Source organism: Branchiostoma belcheri, unplaced genomic scaffold, assembly GCF_001625305.1.
Source record: "Branchiostoma belcheri isolate BF01 breed outbred unplaced genomic scaffold, Haploidv18h27 scaffold217, whole genome shotgun sequence".
NCBI classification, from domain to species: Eukaryota; Metazoa; Chordata; class Leptocardii; order Amphioxiformes; family Branchiostomatidae; genus Branchiostoma; species Branchiostoma belcheri.
This window is the reverse complement of record NW_017803680.1, coordinates 222960-239254: the sequence shown is the minus strand read 5'-3', so window position 1 is coordinate 239254 and position 16295 is coordinate 222960. Positions and strand designations below refer to the sequence as shown.

Below are 16295 nucleotides of genomic sequence, written 5' to 3'. Positions count from 1 at the left end.
TTCTGTAATGTGTGTGTTGTCAGTTTACAATCAGCCTATGAACTTGCAATAAAGAACTTCATTAAACGAACCTTGAAAGCGGATCCCGACCATACCACTTTCAGGACTTGAACTCAAACTCAGGTCCCTCTGCACACTGTACGTTCTCGCTAAGACTTGGCCTTCCCTTTCCTGAACCCTACTCACCTACCTAAATCTGACCACGATCCATCTACAGCATCTAAAGTTATCGTGTTGTGTTCACAACACAAAGGTAGTAACGTAGGAACCCGCCATAAGGCCGAGCTATTCTCGAGCTTGGCCGCCTCCAAAACAGTAATTTGCCTACCAAAAGAACCAAATAAACTTCATGACTTCAAGAGTGTTGCTGCCGTCATCCACCGTTATAGCCAAACCGAGAACATCTATAGCCTTCTGGTGCAATTACACAAGCGGAGGCCTGGCGTTAGTGAATGGTCAGGAAAATGTTGAACATCCTTATTACTACATGGCATAGTGTCTTAGACATCCTACCTGACGTCCTGTGGGTGTCTTCAGAAGGTCTGAGACGTTTAAACCGCCTTAAGGCCCCGTCTTATTTAAGGTTGTCCCGCGTTGCCCGCGTTTTTTTCTGAAGAGAGGTCAAAATTAAGTACTAGAGTGGAATTTATCTGTTACGATAATTTTGTTTTAAATTCATTACGTCTGCTCAGTCTCTGCTTGAGTAACGACCATATATCATTGGATGTGTGTCGATGATACATGATCATTATGTTACTCTAGCAGAAATATGATCATTTTGGGCCAAACATGATCATCTACTGAAAAGCCATGTGAATCTGTTCCAGATATCTCTGTATCCTTGCTTGAATCTCGTGTTCATGAACCCATAGATGATCGGATTCATGGCGCCGTTACCGGCCCACAGAAGCATTCCTACCAGGAAGGCCTCCTCGGGAACACGGTCGCCGTTCTCCGCCAAGGCCATGACCGTCATGGGCAGGTTACACAAGGCGTAGTTGATGAAGACGGCCACCATCATCTTCAACATCTCTTTCTCCGCCGGCGATAGACGCAGTCGTCGTGGCTTCTTTCGTTTCCCTGCGATGTTGCCGTCAGCTGATCTGTTGAAGCTCGAACGGGACACGGACACCGTCGTGGAGAGGTCGTGTACCGTCGTGTTGGGGAGGTTGTTGTCTGCCGTGCTCATGTCGCTGTCGTGCTCCTCGTAGATGTGCGCTCTCATTCTTCCGCCCTTTCTCCGTGTTTTCTTCCCAGCGCTTTCAGACTCCATCACCAGTTGTCGATTGCTTGGTGCCTTCTTAAATGCTCTTTTCCCTCTTTCTAGTGACGATGGTGGGATCTTGTTGCTGCCAATGGTAGATGCCGGCAGGCTGATGCTGGTGATGTTGTCTTCTTCTCGTGGTGCAGCACTTGCCTGTGGCTGGTCAGCTTCGTCCTGTTCAGACCCGCTCTCCAGTTCAGACCCGCTGTCCGGTTGACCCTTGGTCCAGCTGTGCTTGGTCTTCATCGTAGGGGAGTATTCGGGCACCCCTGGCAGATTCTCGATACCATCCGTCATCACACCAGCAGTTGGCATCACCGCCACGCTGCCTTCCTTCTCAAGCACGATGGACAACCGCCGGCTTGTGCTTCCTCCTCGAGTGCCCGACGAAGACTTGATCCCCATTTTCGCGGACGCCGACTTGCGTACGGGCACCCCTGGCAGATTATCGGTGTCATCTTTCGTCGCACTCGGGGTCGGTGTCCCCGACATGGTTCCTCTTCCTGAGCTGCCTGACTTGTGACTTGTGCTTCCTCCTTGGCTGTCCGACGATCGCAAAGTCTTCATCCTGATTTTCTGAGCCGCCGCCTTGCGTCGGTCTTGCTCAAGCATGGTCTTCTTGCTCTTCCTCAACACAAGCCAGATGATGATGTAACAAGCCAGGGCCACGAAGTACGGGCAGATGATGGGCAGCCCGGCGATGGCCTTAGCCAGGGTGCTGCTTGTCTGCACCACCGCGCAGTGTTTGATCTTGTCATGGTACTTGACGTCCCGTGCAGGATTAAGATGGATAAAGATTAAGGACAGAAATGGCATCAGCCAGGCCAGGGCGACCTTGATGCTTTTGTGGAGATCATGGCGGGGAAACGGTACCGGTAGAGGATTCGGAAGAACCGGTGCACGGCGATGCATCTATAAAGGGTAGAAAATGTGGAATTAGACAATCATTGTGAAACTTTTATTGCCATAGGCAACGGAAAACAATAGGCCGGAAAACTCATGTGAAATATCTAAAGCATTTATAGATGTTGTTTTACTTTGTATCATTGGAAATAAGATGGTAATTGAAACAATAAAATGTTCAATGCATAATTCACATTTTATGGTGTTAACATCTGTATCACTTCCCCAACATCAAATCTATAATTTGTTTTTCTTATCTTCTTTGAATGATTAAAAAATCCTGTACTTCCAGAATAAGTTGCTAGAGGGAATAAACCTACACCGTTTTTCCTGACAGGACAAGCTATCCGCGAACAAAAAAGCGAAGAGCCCCCCCCCCCCCACAAGGCTCAAAGGTCCACTTTTTGGTCCACTTTTTATGTAAAGGTCCACTTTTTGGTCCACATTTTATGTAAGGGTCCACATTTTATGTAAAGGTCCAAAATTTTTCTTGAAAAGATGGACTGGAATCGTAGAAAAACTGCTCCCTTTGTCATTGAATAAAAATTTATTTCTGATTTTTTCTTGGAAATCCTCACAAAAAGGCCCGAAATGCTATTTTAGAAGGTTCATTTTTCAAAATTTTCCGGGGGAGCATGCCCCCGGACCCCCGTAGGAACCTCGCGCCATACGGCGCTCGAGGTCCCCTCAAGCAGTGGGAAGAACCCACCCCCCCCATTCAAAATCCTGGCTACGGGCAGGAAGACTACGCATGTTCGGGAAAAAAGATGCAAAAACAAGATAAGAAGTTCTCTTATAGCAAGTAAAGCTGCCAGTAGGTCCATGATTGACCTTAATCCTTGGCTACAAAGGACATACTCGCATACCAACTATCACGAGAATCCTTCCCAACCTTCATGATGAATGATGATCTGCCCTTGAGTTATGCTGAACACAAGTTTGCAGAAACGCACAGTCACACACTGACAGACCAAAACAATGCCTCATGGAAGTAATAAGTAGAATATAGTTGTTTATTAATTAACTTCTTAAAAAACAGCAAATAGCAACTAGTACAATAATCACCCGTTATTTCGTCCAAAGTGGATTCGAGACGTGTCTTTCTTTCAACGGCTGATCTGTTGTCATACGCAATGGATTTTCCGTTTCTGAATGTTTAGTACTTCGTAACTGTAAACCTATATTTGTAGATATTATCATTTTTTGTGAAGAATGAGCTATAGAAAATAACACACTATCCAATGGTCAAACCTTTCGCTTGTTTTGTATAGTTTTTAAAGAAGGCTTTGTTTGTTTGTTTGTTTATTGGTTCGCATATATTTAAAAACAATAAAATGAACATATTACTGACAATAAAATAAAATGCTGGGGAAAGATATTAAGCCATAGTGGCTTGTCTGGGATCTTCCCCGACAAAATTAATTAACAACTGAAATAATGCTAACAAATCAAATGGTAATAATAAATAACAATAAGTAATTAATAAATTTGATCAATATGATCAATATGATAATGGTAACAAAACAAATAGTAACAATGAGTAACAAAAATGATTGATAAATAACGCTAATTAGAAATGATATGTTAAAAACATATGTTAACAGAACTTTAACTGCAGTACAGACATTGGCAGAATTTAAGCAATAACTCAAGAAAAAAAAAGAATTTTAAAAAGAAACGGAAATTCAAACTTATACAGGTGAAATCAAAGTAATAAGATATCAAATGTCGGTGGGAAATAAAAGTATGTGATTTTTAAGATTTCGTTTAAAGCTAATTATTGATGTTAAACATTTTAGGTGGAGCGGGAGATTATTCCAAGTAGTTGTACATTTATATTTTACACTCATTTGGGCTACGGACGTTCTAACTAGGGGGATATGGAAATGGGCACTTTGTCGAGTTTGGTAAGTATGAAAATGGGAATTAAGATTTATCGGTTAAGAGTAGAAAGTGGATTTTACACACCCTATGTGGCACAGCGACACTCCCCACAGTACTGGTGTGATGTAGGACTGCAGGACACACAGACCCCACGGCAGCCGGAACTCGGGCTTCAGCAGGGCGACGATCCACATGGGAGGGTGTAAGGCGGTGAACAGGAGGTCGGAGACGCTGAGGCTCGCCAGGGGGATGTTGCCACGCTTGCGGAGACTGGGGCACAGGAAGACCGCCAGGGTGACCAGTAGATTCCCGATGATGCTGAGAGCAATGATAGCTGCAGGACAAACACAGACCATATGTTTATACATGTGGTACCTTACAAAGGACATGTCTCCGAGTAGAATTAACTGGACCAATCAGGAGTTAGGAAAACCAAAAGGGGTGTGACCATGAGTGATTGACGTGTGGATGAAGAGTAAGACTGAAAGGGGCGTGGTAAAGAGTGTTTGAATAAGGATGCTGCCTAGGTTTCATTCCGTAGGGAACAGCAGAAATGGCCAGAAAAGATCTAATAAAAACTTGGGTTCAATTACTTGGTAAAAAAAAATCATGTGTTTAAAGTGATTGGAATTGTAACAATGCATTAGCAGCTACAAATCACAAACAAGGCAACAGATTCTATTTGCAAACAGCTTTAGAAATACAGCACTTTTGGTGTCCCGATCGACCCTACGCTTATTTCAACCCCTCTTTTAAAATACTATAGGAAGAAGGAGGGAAATACTATTTATGCATTTTCAGAATGTCAGAAAATGCATAACCAATGGAAAAGCGGAGACGTGGTCGCCCTTCTTTTACTCTGAAGAAGCTGATCGAGGAGGACATAGGTCTGGGCGGTGCTGAACTGTCCTCTGTCATGCGTGAAAGGAACTTGTGGAGACAGTACATGGTGTCACCTGAAGGATAAACTGAACAGAATGCACTGAAGCACATTTCCATTGAGTAAATTAGGTAAAATGTCCGTCTCTTCTTCACAGAGAAATGGAGCATTAGGATATCTGACGGAGTAGGTTATAGGCATCAGAGACCTCACCCCTCCAACTTAATTGATTTTAAAAACATCAAAGATTTTATACACAAGAGGCGATATGGCGTATTGTGCTTCAAAAGCAGTAGGTTTTCTTTTATGGAGGGAGTTAACGTTCTTCAAACGAAATGCTTGAACCGCATCGCCTAATTTATCCATTACGTTTCCTTGCCAGGCCGAGCAAGTAGTGGTTTCGGCGCCTTTTTGAAAGTACATTATACACTTCAATCAAAGTTGCTGTTCCTATAATGATGTTCATGCCATTCTAATTTCTCTCTTATAATTACTTCTTTTTCTGAATATGAATGCAATTACCAGGTAGAGATGTGGTTTTGGCACCTTTTGTTAATAGTCAGGCATCATATCCAATGCTTTAAATTTTCAGAAGCGCTCTCGACATCTATTTCTGTGTCCAAACTGCCTGAATACTTCTACGCTAGCTGTCCCAATCATGATGTTATCCGCATCGTAATTTCCCTATTATATAGCTTTCCACCAGATCAAGGTGTAGCAGACTGAGTTGAGAGTCTTTCAGTGCGCAAATTTTTGAATTATACTTCAAATTATACCATGCATGATGCTTTATTATCATTATTTTTTTTATAACGGTGAACGGGTTAAAAGTCACGTCGTTTTAAACAAGACATGTGGACTTTAAAATGGGCAATATCCTCCAAGGGTTTGTTACAAAATTGAAAAAAGGGGACACATTTCTTAATTACAGGCTGTACAAAAATTATGTAAACATCACCCCCTTTTTTTTACTTTAATCAATTTTCCTGACTATTAATGCGAGGCCTTGATGCGATTTTAGCGCCTTTATGAAGCACGTCATATCCAACACTAAAAATAAAGCATCCGTCATTTCGAATTCCATACCAGAGGGCCTGAATACAACTTGCATAAGCTGCTTGTCTCTATAATTATGTTAGGTCAAAACTAGTACATTTAATGCGTGGATGACATCCTCCACAGACTCCAAAGCTAATGGCGGGCCAAAAAAACAACACCACAAGATTCCAACATTTTCAAATTTTGACACCAACAAGAAATGACACCTATATTTACCTAAGTTTACTACCAACTATTAAAACATCCATTTGTCACTGAAAAAATAAAAGTTGACAATCATTTTACAAATGGCTTTGATTCAGTGAACATCTCATGTTGACCACTTTCAGAGGGCAACAAGATTTCTTGTTTTTTTTCCCGAAATCAGGTGAAAATTAATGTCTACGCTGATGGCATCCATAAAAAAGCTTGCTGTAGCCTTATGAAGTACAAAAAGACTGAGGTCTTAAAAGAAATGACTTTAAGTTGACTTATGTTATTGTCAATTTGTGTAATGAAAGGGCTTACATAAGACGTGCAAAAAGGTCAAACTCGAGGGTTTTTTTACATTTCAACTTTAATTTCTTTTTAGTTACTACTTGCGTAATTATTGATTGTTTGTCACCAGACCCATCATAACTCCAGAAGCTATGTGGTCTTATGAAAAGGCCATAGAACTACGGTTCTGGATACCATAGCCCCAATGTTGTGCTCATCTTCACCTGACCCTGATGAAACCTAGTTGTAGCTTTGGTTAGGGAGGTCCTCTCAGATGGGACGGTAATTAAAGCTACACCTGCCAACCATCCTAGAGTAAGACGTCAGCAGTGTTTGGGGCGCGTTTAGGGATCAATTCAATTCGTTTTTGATTCATGTACAATAGATAGACGTGGCTTAAATCTGGTCAAACTCCCCCCAAACACCAGCCAACCATCCCTAAAATTAAGTCGGTGTGGCCTTAGATACAAAACATGGCGATGTATTTGCGGTGAGGATATATATAAAGAGAGAGAGAGGGAGAGAGATAGATAGATACATAGATAGATAGATAGATATATGATGCATAGGGAGGCATGTGTCTTTATGATGTGTCTTTAACTCCCACACTCTTTCCCAAATGCTGAGTGCTACGCAGAGAAAGCAGCATGTACCATTCTGAAATTCTTTCCTATGACACGGTCGAGGATCGAACTTACAACCATTTGACAATCATTTGACAATCATTGATATGCAACTTCAATCCTGATTTTATTGTATTAAGTTCTACCTTGGTTCTACGTTATATGAAGTTAAGATTACAATATTGCTTCTGTTATCTTGGTAGTATGATCTTATGTATCATGTGTGTTACTTTGAGTTCGTATCAATTTGTAATCTACGTAACTTTATTTGATACCTTTGTTAATCTTGAGTTCATTTTGTTAATTGATTTTGTTTGGGGTTTTCTCCCCAGGAACCATTGAAAAACACCATCAGGTGATATGTATTTTTTGGATAAATAAATGAATAAAGAAACAAACAAACAAACAAACAAACTCACGACCTAGCCGAATGCAAGACAAACCCTCTACCCATTCGGTCATTGCACCGGTTAGAAAGTCTAACGTTCATTTGTACAAATAATCACAGATTCAGCAAATCAAAGGATGGATAACCTCGTCAGAGAGATGCAAGACTTAAAAAACAGCTTGAATTTCTCACAAGGAGAGATCAGTGACACGAAAGAGATAAGTGACAAGAATGCAGACAAATTAAAACAGCTGGAACAGAATATCATGACGTACAACACTGAAGTGACCGAGATGGCAAACAAGCTGGATTACATCGAGAACCAGTCCAGAAGGAACAATCTGATCTTCGACGGGATCAAAGACGACAGAAAAGAGACATGGGAACAGTCTGAAACTAAGGTGAAAGAAGTTCTGAGAAACAAGCTTCGCTTAAACACGGATAACATCGAAATCGAGTGAGCTCATCGCAACGGCAGGCCTGGGGACCGACCACGCCCTATTGTGGTCAAGCTGCTTCGATACAAGGACAAACAGAACATTCTAAGACAAGCGAAGATGCTCAAAGGAACACAGATCTTCATAAACGAGGATTTTTCGGACAAAATCAGACAGAAGAGAAAAGATCTGCAACCAGCACTACGGGCGGCCAGGGAACGAGGACAGGTGGCCTATATACGGTTTGACAAACTGGTCATCTCCGACCGCAGGACTGATAACTAGAACTGTACGGTATTTACCATATAGAACTCATGCCCTGTTATAATTTTTGTGTATGTGTATTTGTGTTATGTGTAATGAATCATCCATATGTCATCAAGAAATAATCTAACATCCAAGTTAACGCTTTATTAATTTCGTTAAATGTCAGAGGTTTGAATAACAGATTGAAACGTCGAAACATATTTAGATGGATACACAACCAGAAAATTGATATTGTCTTTTTACAGGAGACATTTTCGGCAAAAGAAAATACAAAACAATGGACTGCTGAATGGGGCGGGAAAACAATTTTCAGTCATGGCACAACTCACGGGAAAGGGGTAATGATGCTATTTAATCCAAAGGTGGACACAAATTTCGAACAAATACGTCTTGACCCAAACTGTAGATATATCATGGCAAATGGTAAAGTAAACGATAACGATGTAAGTCTGATTAACCTTTACTCGCCAAACAAGAGAACAGAACAAGTGAAATTCTTTAAAGAAATAAACCAATTAGCTCAGTAAAACGCCAGTGGGACAGTTCTCATTGGAGGTGACTGTAATATTTCCCTTACAGAATTAGATAAAACGGGGGGAAGACCCATTGATGACAAGGATTCTGCAATCAAGGAACTAAATTGTTTACTGAATTCGTTGAATTTAGCTAATGTGTGGAGAGAAAAAAATCCAGGTTGTCGACAGTATACTTGGCAAAATGACGGTATAAAATGCAGGTTAGATTACTGGTTTGTACCTTATCATTCTGTACACCTAAGTGAATGCAGCATTAATGTAGCGCCTGTCCCTGATCATAGAGCTGTGATTATGACAATTGAATGCCCTAAACTCCAAAACAGAGGGCCAGGTTTTTGGTTCAATGTTAGCAGATCAAATTTTTAATACACAAATGATAAATTTACTCTCAAACATTAAGGATAAACTAGAAGATACCCAAAAGCCAGGTCTACAGCGGGAAATAATTAAGATGGAAATAACATCACTCAGTATTCAATAATCTAAAAATAAAGCGAAACTGATGAAACGGATGATACTGGAAAACAAAAGCTAATCTGTGAAATAAAGGAAAAATTACAAAGTATACAATATCATAAAACTAAAGGTGCTATTATTAGAAGTAGAAGCAGATGGTATGAGCAGGGAGAAAGAAGTACAAAATACTTTTTCAACCTAGAAAAAAGAAACTACCAAGAAAAGATTATGACTTCTCTAACTTTGGAAGACGGTTCAACAACAACAAACCCTCAAACAATTTTATTGAAAGAAGCTGAATATTATGAAAAATTATACACTTCCACAAACTGTGATCTTAACATAAATGAAGCAGCGTATTTCTTACATAACGATGGGGTAAAAAAGTTACATGATGAACACAAGACCAGCTGCGAGGGTGAAATCAAAGAGTTTGAACTAAAAAAGGCACTACAGGCTCTATCCAAAAATAAAAACAAGGCGCCAGGATGTGACGGAATTACCATAGAATTCTATGTTAAGTATTGGGAATTATTAAAGACCTACCTAGTTAATGCAATTAACGAAGCGTATAATATAAACTCACTACCTATTTCACTTAGGCGTGGTGTAATAAGATTAATCCCCAAGAAAGGTTTAGACACAAGTAACTTAGACAACTGGCGGCCGATAAGTTTGCTTAATGTAGACTATAAAATCTTAAGTAAAGCGCTAACGCTGAGAATTGAACGTTTCTTCCTTTCTTAATACATGAAGACCAAACTGGGTTTGTGAAACAGCGATATATAGGAACAAACATAAGACGTATCTATGATATAATAGAGGATTATGACAAAAAGAACAAACCTGGATTACTTATGTTCTTGGACTTTAAAAAGGCGTATGATAGTATTGAACACTCATTTATACTGAAGGCACTGGAAGCTGTAAATTTTGGAAATGACATAATCAGATGGGTCAAATTACTATATACAGATATAAAAAGTTGTGTGCTTAACAATGGCTTTATATCTCCTTGGTTTAATATTCATAGAGGTGTAAGACAGGGAGATCCACTGTCATCCAGTCTGTTTATGATTAGTGTTGAAATGTTAGCCTCAGCTATTAGAGCCGACGTAAACATTAACGGTCTACAGTTGTATGACAGGACACATAAATTATCCATGTACGCGGACGATATGACATCGTTACTCTTAGATATAGCTTCTGCACTGCACCTATTAGATACTTTAAATCGGTTTAAAAAATGCAGTGGTTTCGATTTGAATTACGGAAAAACAGAAGCTCTCTGGATAGGTTCAAATAAAGAAAGACAAGATAAACCACTACCCATTCGCTGGCCTGATGGTCCTATTAAAGCACTTGGTACACATTTTGGTCATGACAGACAAAGGTGTTATAAGGAAGACCTTGATTAAAATTATGCAAAAATTGTGCATGGATGTAATACTAGTATATGGAAACAGCGAAATCTGACATTGATTGGCCAGATTTTGATTGTGAAAACCATCGGTATCTCCAAGTTGATATATATCTGTTCAGTCATGCATGTCCCTACCCATTTTGTAAAACAAGTAAATGGATATATATTCAGGTACATCTGGCGAGAAAAAACTCCAAAAGTAAAAATGAAGACACTGATTGGCAACAAATGTCATGGTGGGCTTAAAATGATTGATTTTAATATAATGAATAAAGCTCTAAAAGCCATATGGATCAAAAGATTCATAACTGACCCGTCAAAAGAAAAAGAACACTTGTTTGCAGGATGGGGAGGCTTCTTGCTGTTCCAATGTAATTACTCCACTTCACTGTTAAATCTTAATGACATGCCACCATTCTACAAAGATATAACTGCCTGGGAAGAAATTATCCATTATGAACCACAAACACACAGACAGATATGCTCACAAGTCCGGTGGAATAATAGGTATATTTTAGTCGAGAATGTACCAGTGTTTTCCAAAAGCTGGATAGATGCTGGCATTATTTGTGTAAATGATTTGTTGTATATGGGGATGGATCATGTCTAACAATCAATGACTTACATAATCTATATTATATGCAGGATGGATTCAAAGCAAATAATGAAATACAATTCTATAAGAGTAGCCATACCTAAAAAGTGGAAAGATATCATAAAAAACAATGGAAGAAAATGCACCCCTAACAACATTATTGAATATACCGAAAAGATACATCCCTTAACAACAACATGCAAACAATTATATGATATTCTTATTCAGAAACAAGTCGTGCCTCCAAGTAGAGAAACAGAAATTATACAAAAAATTCGTAAAGACAACATCGAGAGAGCCTATACTGCTGCTTTTGTCGCTACAAGGGAAACCAAATTACAATGCTTTCAGTATAAGATTATCCATCACTACCTGGCTACAAATAGTTGGCTAAGAAAAACAAATCTGGTACAAACGGATCGATGTAACAATTGCACATATATGCACACTATCGAACATTCATTTTTGTATTGTAAAGAAGCAAAAATATTTTGGAAAGAGTTCTGTTACTGGTGGAAACTATGTACCAAACAAGACCTAATCGTAGACGAGAAGATGATTATTTACGGTATAATTGACAACCCTCGCCATGTTAGTGCACGTGCACACTGTATTCTTATCGCTAAATATTGTATATACACATGTTTCATAACAAACTGTAAACCAAAACTCTCAATCTTCAAGCACAGACTAAATCAAATTATAGAAAAAAACGATAATGAACAATGGGAACATTTTATGTGATATCATTATATATATAGACAATCCCCAGATAACGTTACCTTTAAAAAATGTACTTGATTTTTATATAAAGTTGTTTATTGCAAATTCCTGCCCGAGGGCTAATTGCATACATTGACAAGAAAATGTGGTGTTACATGTATAAGACTATTTGCTGACAGGAACTTCTACGTGTACGATATACTTATCGAACCTACTATCTCTACTTAAATCTAATAACGTTGGTATATATACAGGATAAAAAAGTAAATATGCAATATGTGAACAGGTAATAGGAATAATGTAACTGCTATTCTAATCTATTCTATCTTATTCAACTATTCTTGTCATGCTATTAGGGGGTTTGACTTCTTCTCAGGAGGCAGTGGGAGATGAATTGTCCGACTCTTTGAAAAATAAATGGGTTGGTGGACTTTAGCAATAATATAGTCTTTTGTTGTTGGTTGAGATATGAAAAACTTGGGGAAATATTGGCGACATCTTTGAATAACTTTTTTCTTTCAAAATCGTAATGAGGACACTGACAGATAAAATGCATTTCATCTTCCACTGCTCCCTCTGTACAGTATTTACAGAATCTTTCGTTTACAGGCAGTTTCTTATATCTTCCTCTCTCTATCTCTAATGTGTGAGCGCTTAGTCTCATTTTACATAGAGATGATCTTAGCTCAAAATCAGGGTGATGCAGGTAGGTTTCCATATTGTAGTCAGATTTTAGTTTTCTATACAATCTTAATTTGCCGCTATTGATAGATAAATTGTGGAGGAAGGTTTGAATATACATGTCTGTTAGTCTTTTTCTCAACGATATACAAACAAATCTATTGTTTACATTTAGATTGCTATTTTGCCAAATGAACGAGTTACCGCTATTGTCGAGTATCTCTTTCACGTGGCATAACCAGTTTTTCTTGTTGCCGTTTAACATATCATGTTGTTGAGACAATAGAGCATCCACTTGTAGAGGATGTGTGCAGAAATCTAGTTGTCTTAGCCGTAACCAGTACTTAACAACCCTGACTGAAACATCAATATCTAGGGGAAATCTGCCGAGTTCAGCTTTACATGCAATGTTGCTGGCGTTTCTGTGAATACCGAGAATGTTTTTACAGAATCGGTTATGTATGACTTCAATTGGACTAGTATCGTTTAAGTATTCTTTGCCCCAGATTTCGCAGCCATATAACATAATAGGTTTGATACATGAATCAAATATTCTTAAAAGAGCCTTTAGAGAAATCGGTGAGCGGATGAGGGATTTTATAGCAAAAATGGCTTTGCGTGATTTAAGGGACAACTCTTTTTTAGCCAAAGAAAAGCTTCCAGACGCAGATAACAACACACCCAGGTAACAATATGAGGTAACGGCCTCTACTTTCTCTGAGCCAAACATAAAGTTTACATTTTAAATGCTCGTCCAGTTCTGTTAAAAACTACGACCTTTGTCTTCTTTAGATTTACCTGTAATTTCCATTGGGAACAAAACAGATTAAGTTTGTTTAGTGCACATTGCAGTCCTTTTTCGGTCTCAGAGAAAATAACTACGTCGTCTGCATAAAGTAAGCTAGATATGAGTAAATTGTGAAGAGAGGGTGGAGTACTTTCTGGGTTGTCTAGTTCCTCAACTAAGTCATTTATAAACAGATTAAAAAGTGTCGGGCTGAGATTGCAACCTTTCTTAACACCCTTGTTGGTTATAAAAGATGGCGTGAGTCCTGACGGGGTTTTTATGCAAGTTTGGGGGTTGGCGTACATGGACTTAATAAGGCTATAGAATTTTCCTCCGATTCCTGAGCTAAGTAATTTATACATTAGACCTTCGCGCCACACGGAGTCAAACGCCTTTTGGAAGTCAACAAAACACGCATATAGTCTTTTGTTAGTATTTACATATTTGGATATTAGTGAGTCAATTACAAAGATATTATCGTTTGTTCCAAAGTTTTTTCTAAATCCTGCTTGATTTGGGGAGATGAGAGCATGTTCTTCTAGAAATTTAGTAAGACGGTTGTTAAGGATTGACGTAAATAACTTTGCTAGACAACTCATTACAGAGATACCCCTATAGTTGTTGGGTTGTCTTTAGCGCCACCTTTGTGCAGAGTAACAATATGGCTCGTGCACCATTGTTCAGGGAAGTAGCCGGAAGTTAAGAAAAGGTTGAATAATTTAGTTAGAGGTTTTGTCAGGATGTGAGCAGCACTTTTTAACATTTCGTTGAGTATCATATCGCTGCCTGAGGCTTTGCCATTTTTCAGTTGAGAAATTGCTTGTCTGACTTCGGTTTGCTGTATTGTTATATCTAGGGGATTGCAGGTGGACAAATCATTTTCTAGTTCAATCAATTTTTCCTTAATCTGCATGTGAAAATTGCTGTTCATTTCGGATTCACCTGAGTTTGCCTCTCTGCCGTACAAGTTTTTAAAATGACTGTGGATTGTTTCACTGTCAATAATTCCTTCCGTTGTTATTTTGTCTGATTTCAATTGTTTAAGCTGGTTCCAAAACGCTGAAGGGTTATTAACAGAGAATGAATTTATTTTTTGAAGGATGTTATTTTTGTGATCTCGTTTCGTTTTTCGGATTAGTCTAGTGTATTCTTTTTTCGTTTTGAAATATTGACCCCTGATAAAAGGGTCTCGTGGGTTTTTTGAAAGTAGCTTGCCGAGATTATTTAGATTTCGTCTCGCAGCTGCGCAATTCTCTGTAAACCACTTTTTCTTATTATTCTGTTTACTACCTGACGATCGTCTCTTTTTGGTGATCCGTAACGTTAAGGATTTTCTACCGGCTTCTTGTATGGGAAGCACGAGATCGTTTAACGCGGTATCGAGAGAAGTTGGTGAAGACTCGTAGTCCTTTGTCATAAACTTATGGACGTTTGAAGAAAAATCTGCACTGTTTATGATATCTGTGAATTTTTGTTTTGAGTCGGAACTCCAAACAAATTTGCGGTAAGGACCAAACAGAGAATGGCTTAAAACGTTTTACCCGGCTTGGCTTCGTAGGTGTGCTCGGAGGTACTTTCATCGTCGTCAGCACGTGCCTGATAATCAGTCTGGTGTTGGTCGGCTGGTATGGCACCTGTACGAAAATTATAATTCATTAACACTTTAACAGTCAGTTTAACGGCCTTTCCCGGCCACAAACAAAAATCCGGCCAAAAATCCATTTTTTGTCGAAAAATGCCCCAAAAAACCTTCATAAAAACTTTTCAAAGGCATGTTTAAAAAAAAAAAAACGTACTGGGGGTATTTGCCGACTCTACCTCCATGGCAAATTTCAGGTCATTTGGCTGAATGATGGCGGAGTTGAATCCCTTTGACTGTTTGGCAGGAGGAGGAGAAGGAGAAGGAGAAACATGAGAGAACACAATATATTTCATCCATACCATGGTATGGACTGAAATATAATTAATAATGTGCAATACAGCCATATAGAAAATCTAGGGTTATAAATACAAGTAACTTGGACAAGATGTTAAAAAGGATCCTTTACCTTTATTAGAGGCGTACATAGGGTTTGGTATTTTTGCAGCCGCGTCAGCAGCTGCTGTCCAATCAGACTGAGGCTTCGGCATGGGTGCTGATTCTTGGGGAGAGGGGGGGGGGGTAGGAGGATACAAAGAACAAGTATTTTATACCTTGACGTTAAAAAAAATAGAATACAAAGAATAACATCTCCAGGCTAGTCACTATTTGGAATAAGTTAGGCTCTGACCTCCGCAGTACTGGTGAGTGAACAGCTCATCAGTCGGATATTATATCATTTAAACACAAGCTTACTCAAGGCCACCTATAACAGATTTAACACACATTGCAGTCTTGACCTACCATATACTTGGACCACTTCTAGCACGATGGTCAAAATTCGGCCCAAATATTCCAACCTTTTTTCGAGCCGAATCATGTTCGATATGACGTCAATCGAACTGAACGTTCGTTCGATCCGGGTGCCGGGATCACCTGGGTCATGTACAGTAAACCCGCGGCTTCAAGCCAGTTTTACACGTTACCGCCTAACAATAAAAAATCCACCTTTTTACATCAATATAAACCAATTTGGGGACAGTGCATCTATGTCCTGTTTTGTAGTGGATATGTAACATGTAACGAAGCTACTGCCGTTATCCTAAATGACCTTGAAGATCGTAATTGTTGTTTACGGGAATATAAGTTACCCCCTGCACTTACTCACAAGGCCTGACATGCCTGCAAACATGGAATTTAAACCACAACAAAAACAAATTCAATTTACCTCAGAAACGTTTTAAATTGTAGGCAATACAAAAATCTAAATCTGTTTCGGACGGATTCTTTAAAGATGGCGGCAATTATTAACTTTAAAATAAATAAAAAATGT

At 39.1% G+C, this 16295-nt stretch overlaps 1 pseudogene; it reads right to left on the bottom strand.

The window, feature by feature from the left end:
* Positions 1 to 793: 793 nt before the first annotated feature.
* The window catches only part of LOC109470030, a 23049-nt pseudogene continuing 7547 nt past the window's right edge, over positions 794 to 16295 (bottom strand).